This window comes from Sabethes cyaneus, chromosome 2 (assembly GCF_943734655.1).
Source record: "Sabethes cyaneus chromosome 2, idSabCyanKW18_F2, whole genome shotgun sequence".
Lineage (NCBI taxonomy): Eukaryota > Metazoa > Arthropoda > Insecta > Diptera > Culicidae > Sabethes > Sabethes cyaneus.
The window spans coordinates 191,606,500-191,626,048 of record NC_071354.1 but is presented as its reverse complement, the minus strand read 5'-3'; the positions used below and the strand labels follow the sequence as shown (position 1 = coordinate 191,626,048).

General features: G+C 36.6%; 1 protein-coding gene across 4 annotated transcripts in view; it reads right to left on the bottom strand.

Moving 5' to 3' along the window:
- The window catches only part of LOC128737874 (uncharacterized), a 345,115-nt gene that overhangs the window by 289,629 nt on the left and 35,937 nt on the right, over positions 1-19,549 (bottom strand). The window lies entirely within an intron of this gene.

Below are 19,549 nucleotides of genomic sequence, written 5' to 3'. Positions count from 1 at the left end.
ATGGAAGCAAATTTGGCATGTCAAGGTTTTCGAGGGCAAGAATATTTTCCATGGTGAATTAGGACCCCTCCCCACTTTAAGAGGGGGGGGGGGGGGGTAGGGGGCTCCGATACAAACGAAATACAAATTTCCTTATAACTCGAGAACTAATCAAGCAAATGGAACCATATTTGACTTGTAAGTGGTTTTGGAGGCAATATTTTGTTCTATGGTGAATTGAGACCCCTCTCCTCTTTAGAAAGTGAGTTATGACCCATCTCCTCTTTACGACGGTGGGCTTCCATACAAATGAAATGCAAATTTTCTCTTATCTCGAGAACTAATCAAGCAAATGGAACCAAATTTGGCATGTGGGAGATTTTGGAGTCTTGAATTTATTTTATGATAGTTAGAGACCTCTCACCCCTGTGGTAGGAGGATGTGGACTCTCATACAAATAAAACAGAAAATTTTGCGAAACTCACAAATTAATCGAACTCGAGAAATTCGAGACTTTTCCATAAAACATTAGTCAATAACAAGACCACAAAAACTATCTATAGTAACACTAGATCATTCAGGACGAGACGGCCGCGAGTGTTGCCGGTGATCCGCCGTCGGAAGCGCTGCCCACTTTGGGGAGGCAACTCCCCGCAGAAATCACTACTGTCTAGGTTTATTTGTTTTCCTAGGTCTACCTGGGTTTCTTGGAACGAGCGACAGCGAGTAAGGAGAGGATCGTGAAATGGTGCTTTCCACAAAAAAGTTTTCCGTGAAATGGTTCATTCCGCTTAAGGTTTTTTGCAAAATGATACTCTGGGAAATTTTGTACAATCATGGCGAATATTATTATCCGCTTTCTGGCTATGCAATGGGGGGACAGGGGAGCTGTTTTCTACTTTACTGTGAGGAAAAATTGCAAATTTGTATATTAAACTATCCGTTCCTGATAACTAATAAGCATTAACATATGCAGCAAATCAGCGTATCTGGTATTTTATACTGCACGTTGTTGTATGTTAGCTTTTTGACTGCATAGCTGTTGTAAATTTGCATCCAAAATTGTATTCAAATTCTTCGTGTCGGTAATTAGCTGTAAATTAACATTGTCAGCACTATAAGAAGGTTATCAATAAAGTAGCTGTATATTTTACCAAAATAGCATTTAAGTAGTATTTAAGGCGAATTAAATGCTTATTGGCCTACATTTGAATAGAATTGGTGATGCTTATTGGTTACCTGGGATGCTTTCATAGTTACGTAACTGCCAAAATGAATTATCTAAGGTTGAACTCCTCAGAAACTTGCAAAACTCGAGGTTGTGACAAACATCATCCGAGATTCATGATTTATGTACAACACAGGTTAATTTGTGGCAATATGAAGTTTGTCGGGTCAGCTAGTTATTAATAATTATGACTTCAAAACATAAGTTCAAATCATCTAGCATATATCACGATTTTTGCTCGATCCAAATTATCGAAATAATGAAATTCCGACAAAAATTGTTGCTAATAATTTTTCGCATATACCAATTTTATAGAAAGATATTGTTGCTTAATAAGTAAAGCATCATACGAGTGCGCCGTACTGGAATGGAAGAAGATGGAATAAGCTGTACCAGAAATAATATCTCTCGATATCATGCTGCAAGTGGCTTGAATTGTTTCATTTAAATTCATTAATTAACCAGAACAGCACAAATGTATGCTTACATTCGCACGATTTCAGTTTCATAATTGTACCACGGTATCCCAGCCTGATCGGAGGAACAAATTGAGTTCGTGTAGGCTCCTTGTACTGTGGTGAACTTCATTTTATGTTAAGCACAAAATTCATGCAGGCACGTCCTTTTCATTACACTGTTTCTTCTATAAATATAAAAATATTTATACTTTGTGACAGACATACATATTTATAATCAGTGCGCCACCTCACCAACATGTTCAATTAACGAAAATTGTGCGACATCGTGCGCGTAACAATTTACTTTCCGTCTCGATTTGGGAGAGCATCCTGATTGTGGTGTTAAAACCTTCTCGGAGCAAAAGACAGTGAATCGACGCCGCTAACTTACGTGCATATTGCTACCATTCATGTCAAAAGAGAAGAATAGAGTAACGGCACCAGTTTTCGCCACCCTAGTGGATCACAGGTGTTTTATTGCTAGTTGGCGTACGATAATTGCCATAACATATTCATTGATTTAAACAAAATTATATACTTAACCAATAAAATACGATTCCAAAACTTTGGTAATTGTACAACTTAAGTTATCATTATTTTCAGTTTGTGTTCTCAGATGATCGGGATGATTTTTTCTGCTGTACAGCTATGGATGAAAATCAATAATTGTTGGAAAAACAATATATTTTGTGGTTACAGTAAAGATTTTTCCTATCGTTTATGTATTAATTTCAGCGATTGTGTATAAATAAACCTTAAATTATTTCTTATTTACTGGATTTTTAGATAATTCTAGGTGGCGAAAACTGGTTCCCATTTTATGCAGGTGATCCAGTTTTCGCCATTGGCGAATTTCAATAGAGCGTTCTGAGCGCAGCACAGGCACCAGTTTTCGCCATGTTTACTTGATTGGGAATACTCCATTCTAACTACGGTGATTTAGTTCATAGAGGTTACTTTCCAAATTTAACATCCCAGATAGCTAATTTCAGAAAACCAGTTTAACCAGTTTAACCAGTTTTGGGTCATTCGGGACTTCTGCGGGGTTGGGATTTGAACCCGGGTCCTCGGCGTGAGAGGCGTGAATGCTAACCACTACGCCAGGACTGACCCCAGTCCATCGTCATTTCTACCTATCTCGTAAAAACGCTATGTGATCTGGACGATAAGAAATAATGTTAATATGAATATTAAAATATTAAAAAAATAATATAAGCATTCATTTGAAAGTTCGAGTAGACCTGGAGGTACCACACTGATTTAACAAGCCAGTCGTTATTTGTTTGAATCTCGAATGGGCGAAACTGTAACGGACTATATGATCCTAACAGATGTAGCACCGAAATTGTCCTGCACTCTAACAATTTGCTTTGCTTAATTTATTTGAATAATTTGTATGAAGTTTTCTCAAGAGCCTGCGCTCTTGATTAAAAAGATTAGATATAATGTATTTTAAATGTACGCAATTTATTATTGATATGACATCTCAGATTTTACCAGTACATGTAAGATAACTAGAATTAAATGGATCAGAAAACATTTTTCATTTACGTTTGTAAAAGCAGCGCTACTATCTGCGGAAAGTCTAATAGATGTTTGCGACTGCGTTTCAAAAGCAACGTCCATTTATTATTTCCTGTTTTCTACCATGTTCATAAAATGTGGCGATTCTACTGATGAGCATCTGTTCTATAGATTCTTGCTTGTAATACTGCATCAAGTAAATTTGAATGCAACACTATTTTTTGAAATTCTGCAATTTATTATATTCGTAGCGTTTCATCATATTCACAAACATGAAACATGAAAACCATTCGTTTTACAAAGGCAGTTCAGTGAACCTGTCAATTCTTTTAAAACTGACAAAATTTATTATCAAGAAACTAGTGAATGTGAAATAATTGCTAGCCAATAGACTTTATATATTAAAATTTGAAAGTTTCATTTACCCATGGGCGTTAATTTGGCCAAATGTACGTTGGTAATTTCCCCAGGCAGTGTCTGTTGCCCTTGATTCATGCACCTCCGCTACTCTTCACTTTCAACTTTTACTCCGCCAAATGTCGTCCGCAATGGAGCGTGCCCTACTGTGTTACCTGACTCATAACGCACCCCTATTTCCGAAATTCTAAAAACTCTCATGCTTTTATTTTTGGAATAAACATGTAATTTCTTATGTTATATAGTGGATATTTGTAGGGTATTGTCGTTATCGTCGGGCCACTGTTATGGTCGGGCCATCACGATTTTACAGTTTTAGTAACTCATGATATCTATGATACAACCATCGTAAAACTTCTTACTGTGATAGCTAACTTTTCACAATATTGTGAGTTTCAATCGTGTATTCAAAACACCCGTACTGAATTCAGTGACTAAATCCTACAAAAAAAGTTTTCCAGGCGCAACGAACTTTACTTCAAGAAATGATTCATGAAATGCAATTATCGAGATAAATTTTGAAAATGTATGAAGTGTGTTGTGTTGCACACGAAGACTATAGAAAATTCCCCTTCAGTAAGGTGTTTGGGAAGGCTAAGGTGAAATACTAGAAAAGCGCTATTTGTAAAGGTCGGGCCACTTGAGTAGTCATGATTGGGCCACCATCATTTTAAGCGCAGAAGCGCAATAATCGCTAGAGAATGTCAGTCACATAAAATGTGATGAAATAAAGCAAAATTAATACGATAAAAACCTAGTTTTTTGTTGTTTTTTTTCATTGGAGTTGTACACTTTGGAAAAGGCGATTGTAGCAATATGGGTTTTACAAGATCGCCAAAATTTCGCAAAAATGCAATTAGAAATAGGGTATTTGTACCTATATGAGTCGTTGTTCTCGGAATTCATTCTTTTCATGCCTCTATATAGAATTTCAATACGTATGTCTTAGATTTTCTGCGGTGGCCCAACCTGCACAACATGGCCCGACTATGACAACATTTTTTGTCTTCACGTAAATGCCTATAACTTTTTCATTTTTCAAGCCATCAGTTCGAAACTTTCTGGAAATATACCTTATTCTTAGACCTTTGCAACGATGTATTTAGATTTCCAAAATTCCTTTTGAACCGAAAGTTATGGGCAAATTCCAAAACGTGGCCCAACCACGACGACACTCCCCTATGCTCTATTCGAATTTATGATCAATTAAACGAAAAACCACAAAGTTTGTGAGTTACGAGGCCCTCCCCCGTATATAACGTATATTCGTTATGAGTCAGGTAACACAGTAGTAGCACACTTTTGTCATTTCTGGTTGCCGCTACCTATTTATGACTGAAATTAGTTATTAATCGGTTACCACAACTAGTTTGTAACAACTGTGCTACTAGGGTAAGTCTTCCGTGAGTATAGTCTACCGGTCTAATAGGGGGTTTAAACATTGTCAGGTACGTACGGCAGCTTATGCCCCTTAATTGCAGCGTTTTGCGAAGGGCAAAGTAGGCGCGATATCCTACCTGAATACGCCGCTGGATCTCCTTATTTGTGACTTAAAGATAGAGATATATTCTTATGCAAAAGAATTGAGCAAGCAAGTTCATAAATTAGAAATAAATGTAGAGTCTAGAAAAAAATTCAATTGGTCAGGCGGTTGCATTTGCCGAGGTATATTCTCTGGTTTTTCCTAAATATTTAAAAGATATCGGAAATTATTAAAAAAAAAGATTTCTTCGGCTTCGTTTTTAGGTATGAAAATTCATTTGAATTTATATTTTTTGAACTGGAACAGATGATCAGTTGCAGTCGACTGATGAAAAGTAAACATTTCCGTGAATTAGTTCCTAAAACATTGCCAATACTGTCTATGACCATTTTGGAATGACTGAAACTATAGCATTATGTAGGTTGTGAACTTTAAGGTTTTACGGATATCAAAACCATAGAACCTAAACTTCAGTCAAAACCATAGAATATAAACCCATATTTATATGATTTCGTATATATCCCAAAATGAGCACCCCGGCGGAGGTACTCTGAATCTGCTACAAAGTTGCCATAGAAAGCCTTGAACCTGCAATAGCTTTTAGTGTCAATAAATTATAAAATCTTGAAGTTTGACACCCATGCTGATACGATTTCGGTCATGTGCCAAATTAGAGATAGACGCTACTCGGTTATTTCTCAACGGATTTCCATTTTCTTTTCTTCATTCAACTGGAAATTGATTCAAGTTTTTGATAAATACATAAATAATAATGAATTTTCAGACTAGAACATGCCACAAACGATGCTTCTAGGGGTGGCGAAAACTGGAGCCCGGGGGTGGCGAAAACTGGATCTGGGAGGTCGAAAACTGGTGCTTGAACAGGCATCCCAAATTTTACATTTACAACTATATTTTCAAACATTTAGTCTTAAGTTTTATCCCAAAACATAGATAAAATGTTTCTGCTTATTGTATGCTTAAAACTGCTCATATATATGCAACTATATGGCAGTAAATGTCGGTTTTCCAATGTTATGCCGATAAAAGTGGCGAAAACTGGTGTCGTTACCCTATTCGAATGGCACATCATTTTTGCGATGAACGTGCTTTGGCTTTAATTTTTTCTTTTCTTTTCAACGACGTATAGCAGTCGGCTTTTTACTTTTCTGTTGGGGAAGAATAAATGCTTAATGCGAGAAATGAAGATTCAGGCAAACTGAAAATTCTTGATATTAGGCCAAAAATATAGACTTAGCGAAGGTGAGAGTCGAACTCACAGCTCCCAATCTCTAATTGAGCGTGTTGTTTAACCAATTACACCACTAAGCCGTCTTTGAAGCCGTTTTGGCTTTAATGTTATTTGTAACCAATGACCATTTTAAAAACCACAAGCGAGTAATTATTGAAACAAACAAGATTATTGAAACATGTCAAGCTACGCATAATCATATTTAAACAATAATCTGTGTAAACTATTTCAACCTTTATGATGCACACAAGCGACGTAAACCCCCGTCCACGTTTTTTAAAAGTTACCATTACTTTCAATGAAGAATTGAATCTGAATATTCCACTCTTCCCCTTTAAACATTCACTTAAACAATGGCACTCACAGATTCTTATGAACATACATATGCCAGAAATGCAGTTTACATTAGTCTTTGATCTAATGATCTGATATAGTCCTACGTCATCCTTTCGTACAACTCCTAGGGCTGTATACCTTGCAGTTTTCCGTAAATTGAAAGGTTTATCATAATATTCGCATTTAACTGGATTTAAACCTTCAGGTAGATGACTTTACCGTCGACTAAAAAACTGAGAAGAGGAGTTTAAATATAGCTGATTTGATAGCTTACAGAAATATTAATCTGTTAGAGTATGTGATGCTATCAATGAATTCGTCGCTACTTAACCAATGTTAATTAGTGTCTAGAATAAAGTCCATAAAGATAGACAGCTCACGCTTGGTAACCGTTCAGCCTTAAATTCAAAATTCCGTTCTGTCATATAACAGCGGTAACATACCTTAATCAAATCCTCGAAAACTTGGTTTATTTTGTCGTCAAAAACCTGATAATGAGAACCGGCAGAATTGTGATAAAACATGGACTTGATATCCCAACACAGAATCATCACATTCAACTTTTAATTGCGTAATCTGATTAGCTTCTATCTTCTTTTTCTGCAGCATTCGTCTTAAACTGCTTTCAGCAATACACTCGCATACCAATTTATCTAATTAAGATGTCACCCGTGCTCGGATAATGAGAACTCTGTCGATGAAAACTGGCAAGCCTCGGTGACACTCTGGCACAGAGTTCCACCTAAAAGAATTGGAAAATTCGCCGTAAAATTATACGCTTATTTTAAATGCAAATGAACTCTTTTTTAAAATCCAATTTAAAATCATTTTAACAGCATATGATCCGTATCACACTTTCGCTTTAGCTGACTGAGCTCCCAGACAGGAGGAGTTTGATCAATCGCCACTAAATCGTTCCCAGTTTATGTTTTTTTCCTCTCCACTTCAAGCGATTCATTCAAGCAGCTAATCAAAAATATTTTGATTATGCACATGAAAGCATACTTTACAGCCGCTCAGCATTTTCTCACGCTTCCGCTGTTGTTGCCCGGTTCAGTTATTCAGCAACCAACCACCTCGCGTTTCCATCGTACCGTCTTCATCGTACCTGCAACGTGGCACAATTTACCGCAATTATCCGGCTGCTGCTTGCTGCTGCTGAGATAAATTAAAGTTTATTTATGTATTCGAATTTTTTACGTTTTATGACCTTCATCTTGCTTACATGCAATCTGCCTGCACACATGTATGCTGAGCTGCCACACATACACAGCTACCACCACATGGGCATACCCAGGAGACTACACGGCAGCCGGGGGAAAATGTTTAATTAGGCAAGAAATGCTGAACCCCGGTAATCTTTTAGTACGGTGTGTGAATAGCACAGTTCACGGAAGAAGGGCTGGGAGGAGATCAAAATCGTGGATCTGTATTTTTAACGATTTGTATATATTGATTTTACGTCAGATATGGATCAACAGAGATTTCGGTAGCATAAACACCGCTATATGGTACCAGCCGATGCATTTTGGTCTATCATAATTATTTTAATAGACTAAAACAATATTTCGGGAAGTTTTCATTACTTTTTAAAGTAATAAAAAATCTTATTCTCATTTTAGGTTAACCAAAGCAGGTTTAAAGCAGATCTCAAAGAAAGACAGCCAACTAGTTAAAATATGTAGAATGTTAGCATCCATGCATGTTATTGAATGTAATAAATGTAATAATTAACATTCGAATTTGATGACGTATCTGTAAATGAATCGTTTGTTTGAGAAACCCCACAAGTCCACTCGACACTATTGTTGGAAAACAACAAAAAACTGATTTTCTCAAAATTTTGAACCAATCCTTATATTTTTTGGTATGAGGTTCTATGATAATATCTAAAATACATTATGTAGACTTATCTTTTGATCAAAATAATGATTCTAGCTGAAATTACAAGGCTTTAAAGATGATGGATATTTGGGGTTTCTCAAACAAACGAGAAATTGACAGTGCACTTAAGTAATTTTAGGCCGTTTTTATTCAAACTTGTGATCTTTCCATGCTCATAGTATGTAATTTGCTACCATATATCACTGAGGATGTTAAAAAACTACGTACCGCTAAGAAGAAAAAGAGGGGAGGGGCGCTAAATATTATTTATTAAAAATTTTGAAGTAGAATAATACAAGTTTTAGAAAAAGTTTTGTTCTTTTTTAATCCAAACTTTTATCATGGTTTGCATTTACCTATTAAAAAATAAAAGGTAAACGGAGTAACAGCGGTTTTTGAACTGCATAAATGAACCACAGTAACACGAATTCACATCGAATAGAACACCTTGATACTTTGCTAGTAGTAATTAAAGATATTATAACCAGAAAATAAACATTTTAAATCTTGGATAACAATCGTACTATGATTATGGAACAGAATCTGTGAATAAGGGCCTGTTCTCAAATTACGTTATACCGAAAGGAAATGAAGATACGTGAACAGCATCTAAATACTTCGAAATGATAAATGATTGATTTTACAGTTACTCGGGAGTGCTCGACGGATTATTTACATTAGGAAAGCCACCAATTAACAAAAAAGATAAATAGAAGATTAAGCCTTTTATTTATATACTAGCTGACCCGACAAACTTCGTATTGCCACAAATTAACCTGTGTTGTACATAAATCATGAATCTCGGATGATCTTTGTCACTTCTCGAGTTTTGCAAGCCCCCCAGTGGGCGGCGCTTCCGACGGCGGGTCACCGGCAACACTCGCGACCGGCTCGTCCTGAATGATCTAGTGTTACTATAGATAGTTTTTGTGGTCTTGTATTGACTAATGTTTTATGGAAGAGTCTCGAATTTCTCGAGTTCGATTAGTTTTTGAGTTTCGCAAAAATTTCTGTTTTATTTGTATGAGAGTCCATATCCCCCTACCACAGGGGTGAGAGGTCTCTAACTATCATAAAATAAATTCAAGACTCAAAAATCTCCTACATGCTAAATTTGGTTCCATTTGCTTGATTAGTACTCAAATTATAAGGAAATTTGTATTTCATTTGTATGGGAGCCCACCCTCTTAAAAGGGAAAGGGGTCGTAATACACCACAGAAAAAAAATTATGCCATCTAAAACTCTCCATGCCAAATTTGGTTCCATTTGCTTGATTAGTTCTAAAGTTAGGAGCAAATTTGTATTTCGTTTGAATGGGAGCCCCCCCCCCTCCTAAAAAGGTAAGAAGTCCTAATTCATCATGGGAAAAATGGTTGCCTCCAAAAACACCCACATGCCAAATATGGTTCCATTTGCTTGATTAGTTCTCGAATTATGAGGAAATTTGTATTTCATTTGTGTAGAAGCCCCCCCTCTTGAAGTGTGGAAGGATCCTAATTCACCGTAGAAAATATTTTTGCCTCCAAAAACCTCCACATGCCGAATTTGGTTCTATTTGCTTAATTAATTCTCGAGTTATGGGAAAATTTGTATTTCATTTGTATAGGAGCCCCTTCTCCTAATGTGGGAAGAGGTCCTAATTCATCACAGAAAAAATTCTTGCCTCCAAAAACACCTACACGCCAAATTTGGTTCCATTTGCTGGATTAGTTCTCGAGTTATGAGGAAATTTGTATTTCGTTTGTATAGGACCCCCCCTCCTAAAGTAGAGAGGGGTCCCAATTCATCATTGAAAAAAAAATTGTCTCCAAAAACACACACATGCCAAATTTGGTTCAATTCGGTTGATTAGTTCTCGAGTTATGAGGAAATTTGTATTTCATTTGTACAGGAGCCCCTCCTCTTAAAGTGGGGAGGGGTCCTAATTCACCATAGAAAATTTTCTTGCCCTCGAAAACCTTCACATGCCAAAGTTGGTTCCATTTGCTTGATTAGTTCTCGAGTTATGAGGAAATTTGTATGGAAGCCCCCCCTCTTAAAGGGGAGAGGAGTTACAATTCCCCTTATAAAGAGGGAGGGGTCTCAATTTACCATAGAATAAATTCTTGTCACCGAAAACACCCACATGCCAAATTTGGTTCTATTTGTTCTCGAGTTATGCAGAAATTTGTGTTTCATTTGTATGGGAGCCCCCCCTCTTAGTGGGGGGAGGGGTCTCTAACCATCACTAAAACCTTTCCTGGCCCCAAAAACCTCTACATGCAAATTTTCACGCCGATTGGTTCAGTAGTTTTTGATTCTATAAGGAACACAGGACAGACAGACAGACAGACAGACAGACAGACAGACAGACAGAAATCCTTCTTTATAGGTATAGATTGTGCTATGATTAACAGTGTATAGTAAATGGTGGGCTACTGCTTTTGTGAGAAAAGCATGGATAGTTTAGTCTGTCGATTTCTGGAACGAGATTGCTACAGTTCTTACTATATCTAGATTACAAGTACGGTTTATTTGCGTTTATCTTGTCGACTAACTAATCCAAGCTTATCTGCATTTGCAATCAGCTCGTACTTTTTCAGCTAAAACATCCTTTTCTTTTCGATTTTATACGCCGTTCTTTTACTTTTAATAACCTTCGCCTTGCATTCTTTAGTCCGCCGAACACTATGTTTCTTCTTTTTGACTGTGTCCAACTCGTAATTTTTCGATTCCGAAGACATTTTTACACTATTGAATTGTGTTGCGAATACAACATTGCACGTAAATATTGAATGATAATTTTGTACCTATCGCGCGCCGCTCTAGGTGATTATCGGAAACATGGATATTTGGGGTTTCTCAAACAAACGGATATTTGCAACCCCAATTAAAAGGGGTTCGTGGAACTAACTTTTTCTGGAATTTTGAGGGAAGGTGTGGATCTCCTCAAGGATTCGAAAACTGTTAAAAAGTCCATTTTCATAAAAATGGCGTTTGTGGGGTTTCTCAAACAAACGATTCAAATATAAACATATTGAGTGGGATTTATTCTCAATTGTTTTTTTAATTTTCGCTTTGCTTTCAAATTATTTTTCAGATCTATTTCAATCAACAAAGAAGTTTTTCCTGCGCTGGGAGTAACAAGTAATATCCACACACATGTCAGTATGAATGCAAGGTTCATTGACTGTCGTACAGAGAGCAGATGCATCAACTCACAACTCGGTTCAGTTTAGTTCTGGCTTGGTCCTGGATACAAAATTGGTGGTGCTTTATTTTTTTGTGTGTCTCGAAATGGTTCCGGGCTCTGACTGTGGAGCATCAGGGAAAACCAAGGTTCTACATACCGAAACAGAATTTTTACGCTCGGCAGATATATAGCAGCAAAGTTATTCTGCCTGTATATAGACAAATATTGTGGTTTAACCAACATTGGCCGCTGGGATTTGCGACGGTTGAATAAAACATAGAACGGTTCATGATTTAAAATGATTACTTCCCTTTTTTTGGTGGAAGATGGTACAGTTTTTACAGAGCCTAAGAGAATAATACACACACAATAGACATAAAAAGCTGTTTAAAATCATCCCCGTGCGTTTCGTCTCGTGAATAACCCTACGAAACATACTGTTAAGGCAGGAACAGGGGCCATTGTGCGGCACAACCATTTGAGAAATTAAATTTTTATGTGATAAAACTGAGAAGTTGGTAAACAGCACGTACCCGTTTCGGCCAACGTGCTGACAGTAGGTATAGCTCGATCCGAATTTCGAAAATGGTGGACAGCAGAATAGGAAATCTGTGTTTTTGACTGTGTTTTCGCTTCACCCGTTATACGTTGCAAAAAATAGCGAAAATTTTGGCAATTGTCCAATTGTGAATTACTGCAATATGGACCGAATAAATGTTTTCCGGAGTTAACCTAAAACCATTCATTCGTTTTGCTTTCCCTTGCAGTGAATTATGTTCTCAAACACACACTTATTAGACTAATTGCTATGCTACGTTCGGATTTAGATGCTGACAGATATTTTGCAAATCACAACTGGGACAATGAGCTTTGTTTCTCTATTCGAATATATTCGCAGTGACAGTAAGCTTAGTGAACTGAGTTAATTAAGAGTCTATATTGAAACTGAAATTTATGGCAGTTATAAATAGTGACCTTTTTCGTAGATCTGTTTTTCAAGCCTTTATTTCTGCCAGCTCACCTGTGAATTGTGACATGTGACAAAACAAAATATGCTCAGTTTAAAAAATTAGACCATTTTAAGTTTTCGTTATTTGACCTACTGGACAAATTTCGCACGAATTGCACTCTATTGAATATCAAACTACCGACCTGTGTTCGCAGAGTACGTACAGAGTCGAATATTGCCAGTTTTGATAAATGGAAGTTGACTTAAACCCAACTAAATTCAGTTAGATGAAGAACTGAAGGCGAAGGACCTGCGCTTTTTAGTACGTGGATCGACTTCAAGAAGAAAGCTTTCGTTCTAAAATATGTTTTAAAACAAGAATTAACGCTTGTTTGTTTTTTCCAAACTAGGTTGTTGGTTTGTAATTTAAATTAACAACTAACACGACTTTATTAAAAAAGCTTGTTTTCTCGTATTACCATAATTAGTACAATTGCATAGGGACATACCTATTCTCGCCACATGCGAAAGTTCTACTTTTCAACGCTGTCACTATTGGTCAAAGTGTATTTTTAATTAGCTAGACTTAGTTATAACATTTGATTCACATTCTACTGTATGGCTCTGCAGCCAATGCAAATTTCCCGTCAACATTACTTCGTAGCAAGTGTTTTACGTTGCATCGAGGCGATCGATTCCGAGATGACGATTTACGCAAGCTGTAAAAAGTTCAAGATTCCGATGTCCACCATCTTTTCCAGGAGAATAGTGAACGTTGGAAGAACAAATACATTCTCGGACCATCACTAACAGTATTGTAAAAATAGAGACGTCAGTCAGTTTACAGAGGTTGTGATGGATCAGGTATTATTGAGAAGAAATTTAGTTATTTTTTGTTATTTTAACCACATACAGAGGCTAATTTATCACAACGGTTATCACAATTTATTTAGTTTATTTCCACCGTTGGTAGAAAAGTTGGTAACAAAATAACACAGCCTGTATTAATTTTGTTAGGCAATTCTTATAGGGGAGCAAGGTCCTGGTATGCAAAATACAATTCACTGCGTTCAGTGGCATTTGGCGTCGCTGTAAGTGCAAATGTAATTCTCCTGGGAAACCGTTCTCAAAAAATAAAGTGGTCCAAGACTTTCCTGCCCAATGGGGTATTAGGCAGCGTAAGCGCTGATGGATTTATACTTATAATTCTTGTTAGTATATACGTAGTCAGATTTTCTTCATCCGTTTCTTATGTGACTCGGCGTATAGTTCATAATAATATTGTTTGTTGACGAAATGCATCCCATAAAGCACTCGAAGCGGAAGCAATCCGTTAAAGAGTGAAAATTTACGAACCAAGGATGTGCACTTACAATACAATGCAGCACTTTAGAATGCAGACGATATAGTATAAATAAACTGGCGGAGACGAATCTGGCGACGCCGAAAAGAAAACAACCGGAATTGGATATAAAAATATGGATTGCCAGTTTCGTGGAATTTCTATTAAAGGGTGTCCCACATCAAATTGCATCACGGAAAAAACGCTGTAGAAAATTACCCATTGGGTAATTTCTCTTGAAAATTTGGGTAGAAGTAGTTTAGAGTGGATCGTTTACACTGTATTTTAATCGCTGTCAGTTTTTCGAAAATTGGAAAAAATGGCGTCACCCGAAAAGCAACGTCGCGAAATAATTTTGAGAAAGCACCTGGAAAATCTTCAACTCTCTTATCGGGTTGTTGGAAAACAACTCGGAACCGTGCAGCTAAGGGAGAGTCGTGTGATTAAACGTTACTACGAAACTCTGAGTATCGAACGGAAGGTTAAATGTGCTCAGAATGGATGTTCTATTGGCGATCAGGATAACAAGTGTGTCGTGAAAGCGTTTGAGCGGAATCCCATTGCTGCGGTCAGCGATGAGGGCAAAAAGTTGAATCTGTCCAAATTTTTTGTTCAGAGGGCCGGGAAACTATCTCACGGAGTGTACAGAAGCGTCTGTTTCCTCCGTTCAAGCAACACACGAGGGCCCTACGATCTTCTAGCCGGATTTAGCTTCGTGCTACTATTTAAAAGATGTCCTGGAGAACATGCGTACGAAGCCAACCCGATCAGGGGGACCTAACAAAATTATAACAATTGTTTATTACCCGAGCAGGAGCGAACAGCAAATTAATATTAAAATGTGTTATGGAAATCGAATAACTCATATCAAAATTTGATCTTGGTTTGGCTGACATAGTTGGTAAAATAACAAAAAATATTATCAAAATTTTGTTCCTTTAAGGCCAAAAGAATAACTAGTTGTGTTATTTGAATAACAAAACAATAACATGACAGTATTCAGAGTTTGGAATAACATATTTTAGTATTATTAAGGTATTGAATAACAAATGTAGTAGCAAACGACACATTAAAAAATTATTTTATAAAATATTTATAATTTAAAATCCCTTTAATCAATAAAAAAAATTTATGAAATATTTCGAATGTCATTCTAAGATCACAATAAGATGTGATAACAAAATTAGTTATTAATACTCATCTTACAATGTTTTAAATATCTACTTAATAACAAAATATGTTATCAATGTATCTCCATATCTATTCAATAACAAAATATAGTATTATACCTCAGTTTGATATAGTTTTGATATTATTTTGCTCTTCGCTCCTGCTCGGGTTTTATCACATTGTTTTACGTGTTTTTACTTCCAAACGATATTTATATTTTCTTTTATACAACAATGTTCGCAGCGTGAAAATTACATGCATGTTATCCAGTTGTTACATCTATATTTTGTACATATAAAATTAACCAGGTTATGGCTAGCATGGTGTGGCTATTAAACATTTCAGAGCAAAAAACTAGGCCATCTTTTTGGTGCAAGATTTATGACCATTTATCTCGATTATTTATTCATTATCGTTTTTGAATTGCGAAATTCAATACTGGGAATTTTCAAACAATCTTTGTTTATGGCCATTGTTGTAAGGCTATAAATCTGAAATCAGGACAGGTATATCGCTTCCATACTATAAACAAATTTATTTATTTGATCCGCTTCTCTCCTGAACAGAGTACGCTTTTACAAAAGAGTAAGCCGAATTGCTGTCACAATTGTGTACAAACCATTTGGCCATACGCCTGTGGTAATTCGATGCAGTAGTGTCACATAAATTTTACCGAAGCAAATTCATCCAACGGAAAGCAATAATTTACATCACATGGAATATACGTGTAGTAGAATAATTTATTTTGCCTTTTCAGGCGGCCAAATTTATTTATTTGAAAATTTATTTCCAAGAAAGCTATTTGCCGTGTCTATTCCGGATGTCTTTAAATGATTTAGTATGCACGAGGTAAAAGATACAGAAGAGAAATGCAATATTTTGCAAGTTACATTAGTATTGTATAACTTGCACAAGGAAGTCATTTTTAACTCTGAAAGTTTTTTGCGGTTCTTACAGATATAAAATAGATAGGTATCATATCATAACGAATGTAGATTTTGTGGAATTGCAAAAATAGGTTTGAGTTGAGTTGAGAAACATTTCAGAGGAAAATAATGTGACATTTATTGGCCACTCAATATCCAATAAGTGAATAATAGATGTGCTTGATGTGAGCAGGTTCGATTTAAAATAGTGTTATTTTCAACAGCAGTGTCCAAATCTGGGTTAGAGCAATGAATATTCTATTAAGAAATGAAGTGAAGAATTTCTGTGAAATTTGTGAAAATTTAGTGAAATTTAATTTCTGCGAAAAAGATGTGTCGGAAAATTTGTCAAAACGCTGCTCCAAAAAGTTGACTGTTGTAGTCTATGATCCGTACTAATTAAGCTTCCGCTGTTAACTTTCACGGCCTTGTTTTATCCTAAGTTTCCGATCAAATCTCGTCTTTTATTTTTGTTACCCTACTGACCAGTTGCCTATTCATCTTCTGTGAACACCAGAAAAACTAACAAGTAATAAGTTTTCCTTATCGGCTCCATAAGCAAAAAAACTATCACTAAGAAAGTTTTTATGTTTGTTTGTTACACAGAAAACAAAACTGGCGACTTTGCGTCTTTATTGATTAAATAGTACGCATGCTTGAATGTACAAAAAATATAAATTGTTCCTTTAACAACAAAAATATGAAATGCACAATACGGAAGCTATTTTTTGTGACAGTATTCCCGTAGGCACCCAAAAATCATACATATTTCAAACGAGGGTAAAACACGATGATGTTAGTTGCTGTCTGCCTGTCACTGATAACACGAGATAATGTATAGGTACCAACATATCACAGGATATTTTGCACGACTGCTTTCGTAAACCGACAAGCAAGAGGCAGAGAGGACAGAAGAAAAAACAACTTTGATGCTGTACAATAGAAAGCAATAGGAAGGAAGCAAGGAAGGAACCAAGGAAGGAAGGAAGGACACATCTATCGACATGCTTCTGTATTCCACCGGTACGGACGGGAGTCTGTGTGTAATAAAATGGAGTAATTTTTCAGACTTGCATCTTGATATACAAGCTGTCTTCTAGCTGTCAGAGCTTTCTCGAGAGCATTTTTCGTTGCTACCCTTTGTGTCGTTACCATTTGCTATCTGATGCAGCTTAGCATACATATATGTACATCCCTTCGGCTATAACGCAATTTGCTGCAATCTGTGTTAACCCAAATGGAGAGTGTAGCATATACATATGAACTTTTACAATTTTAAGCATGATTGGCTGCATTTTAAACTTTTTGGGTAAACAAGTTGTTAAGAACAAGCAAACAAATCGATAAAATTATATGTGACACACAACGAAGCGTGAGGACTAACCAATTTATTTACTCTGACATTTGCAGTTTCGAAAATCTCAATTCAACTTTGAGGAATATATACCTAATATCAACAGGTTCGAGCTCGAACTCGTAGAGACAACCGAAATCCCGATGTGAAAATCGCCATCGCAGATGTAAACGGAGTGATTGAATGGGTATAATTCGTTCTGTCATTGGGAGAACTTTCATTCATTGATTAATGATAAATCTTACTGCAGACAAAGGAACGGCTAACTGTAGTATCTGCTTTTACTAATTCGGTAGCACACCCGAAGACAACCCAAGGTAATAGCCCTGCTCCCCGATCGATCACGTGCTGATTGATGGTCAAGACTCCTCGCATGTCATGGATGAAAGGTCTTTTCGGGTACCAAATATCGACTCAGTCCACTATCACCAGTATTTTATCGCTTGAAAGAATTAAACATTATTGTAGAATATGGGTGAAGTCTGCATAACGTCTAGCGGTTGAGTCACGATAGGATACGTCAGGAAGCCTGCTTAATGCTGCGATTTGTTCAGTAACAATAACGTTGAATAACTGGATCCGGAAGGAGATATAAATGCGCTGTGGAAGAGGATCCAAGGCGCTATCGACACAACTGCGCGATACATGATACGTTTGATTTCGAATACCGAAGATCAGTGATCGATGAGAAGAACCAGGCCAGGGGTAGAATGCTTACAGCGACTACGTAATCGTCAGAAATCAGCGAAATCAGATATCAAAAAATCTTTTTGGCATGACTATTTGAAGGCATAAACCTCTCGAAAAAAATAGAATCCGCTGCGTTGCAGAAACATATAGTCTGCTTTGCTATAGCTTTTATATGGGCATTTTCGATAGAAATTAGGTCTTTTGCAGACACCAACACTTGCTCCCAAAGTTCAGATGTACCTTCGTCAGCCCTTGTCAATTTCTATTTCCCCTTCAACAGGCTTACACTTCGGTACATAAGACCGTATAAATAAAAGAGTTTGATTTATTTCTGTTATAAAGTTTACATGGAAAAATCAATGCAAACTTGAGAGGATTTATCGTCAGTAATTTATAGTGGTCTCGATTAAAAATTCATTTCTAGTATCAATCAGAGTATTCACATCATCACATCATTGAACGTCATGAAACCCAGATCCCAAGTTTTCGCGTAACGTTGAGTTTTTCTTCATTTGCAAAAATACGGGAGGATGTGGTAGTGAAAGCTGCGCTCATCCTAGGATAATTGTAATCTGACTTTTTTAAACTTTGAAAAAACTATGACTTGGTAACCATACGTAGTAAAAATTCAAGTTCGGTATTCTGATAAAATAAAACGATGAAAAAATGTCGGAAGCTATGACTCATGAGCAGTAGTTTCACCATTTTTTAACGTTATACTACGTCTCTCAGGAAAGTAGCTGGTAAAAAAGCAAAGCCATGGGTATTAAACGTCCTGTTGAGAACTTGACCCTTCTTTATCGACAGACTTCGCAACCGGCTATTAGAGCGCAGGACAATTACGGGGCTAGTGCAACGATCCTACTGACTCTATAGCAGCACCTCCCAACCGAGATTCGAATATACGACGACTGGCTTGTTAGGCCAGCATCGTACCCCGAAGCTAACTGGGCGCTTAAGGTAGCTGGTACAGGGGGTGATTGCAAAAAATCAAAAAATGCGAGCGTCACGAAAAAATGAAATATTTTGAACGGTCTGCCAATTTTGAATGGATTTTGATGGTTTGAATACCAATCGATTTATAATAGATTTATTGCAATTTTTATTTTTACAAAAAAGTAATTTATTTCGTTTACAAAAAAGTAACAAAAAACCCCGTCCTAACAAGTCAAAGATTCTTTACGACGTTTAAACCTATACCAACTTGAAACCTGTGCTTGGCAAGTACACCAGAGTGATTTTATCATTTGAATATTTAACCTAGTCCAATTTGATGTCCTGAAAGTAAACAATTGTGTTGACAACCCCTTTTCTTCAACCAATTTCATCTTTAAACATTGATTTTAGTCTAATGTGATGTGCTAAATGTGAAACTTCATAGAAA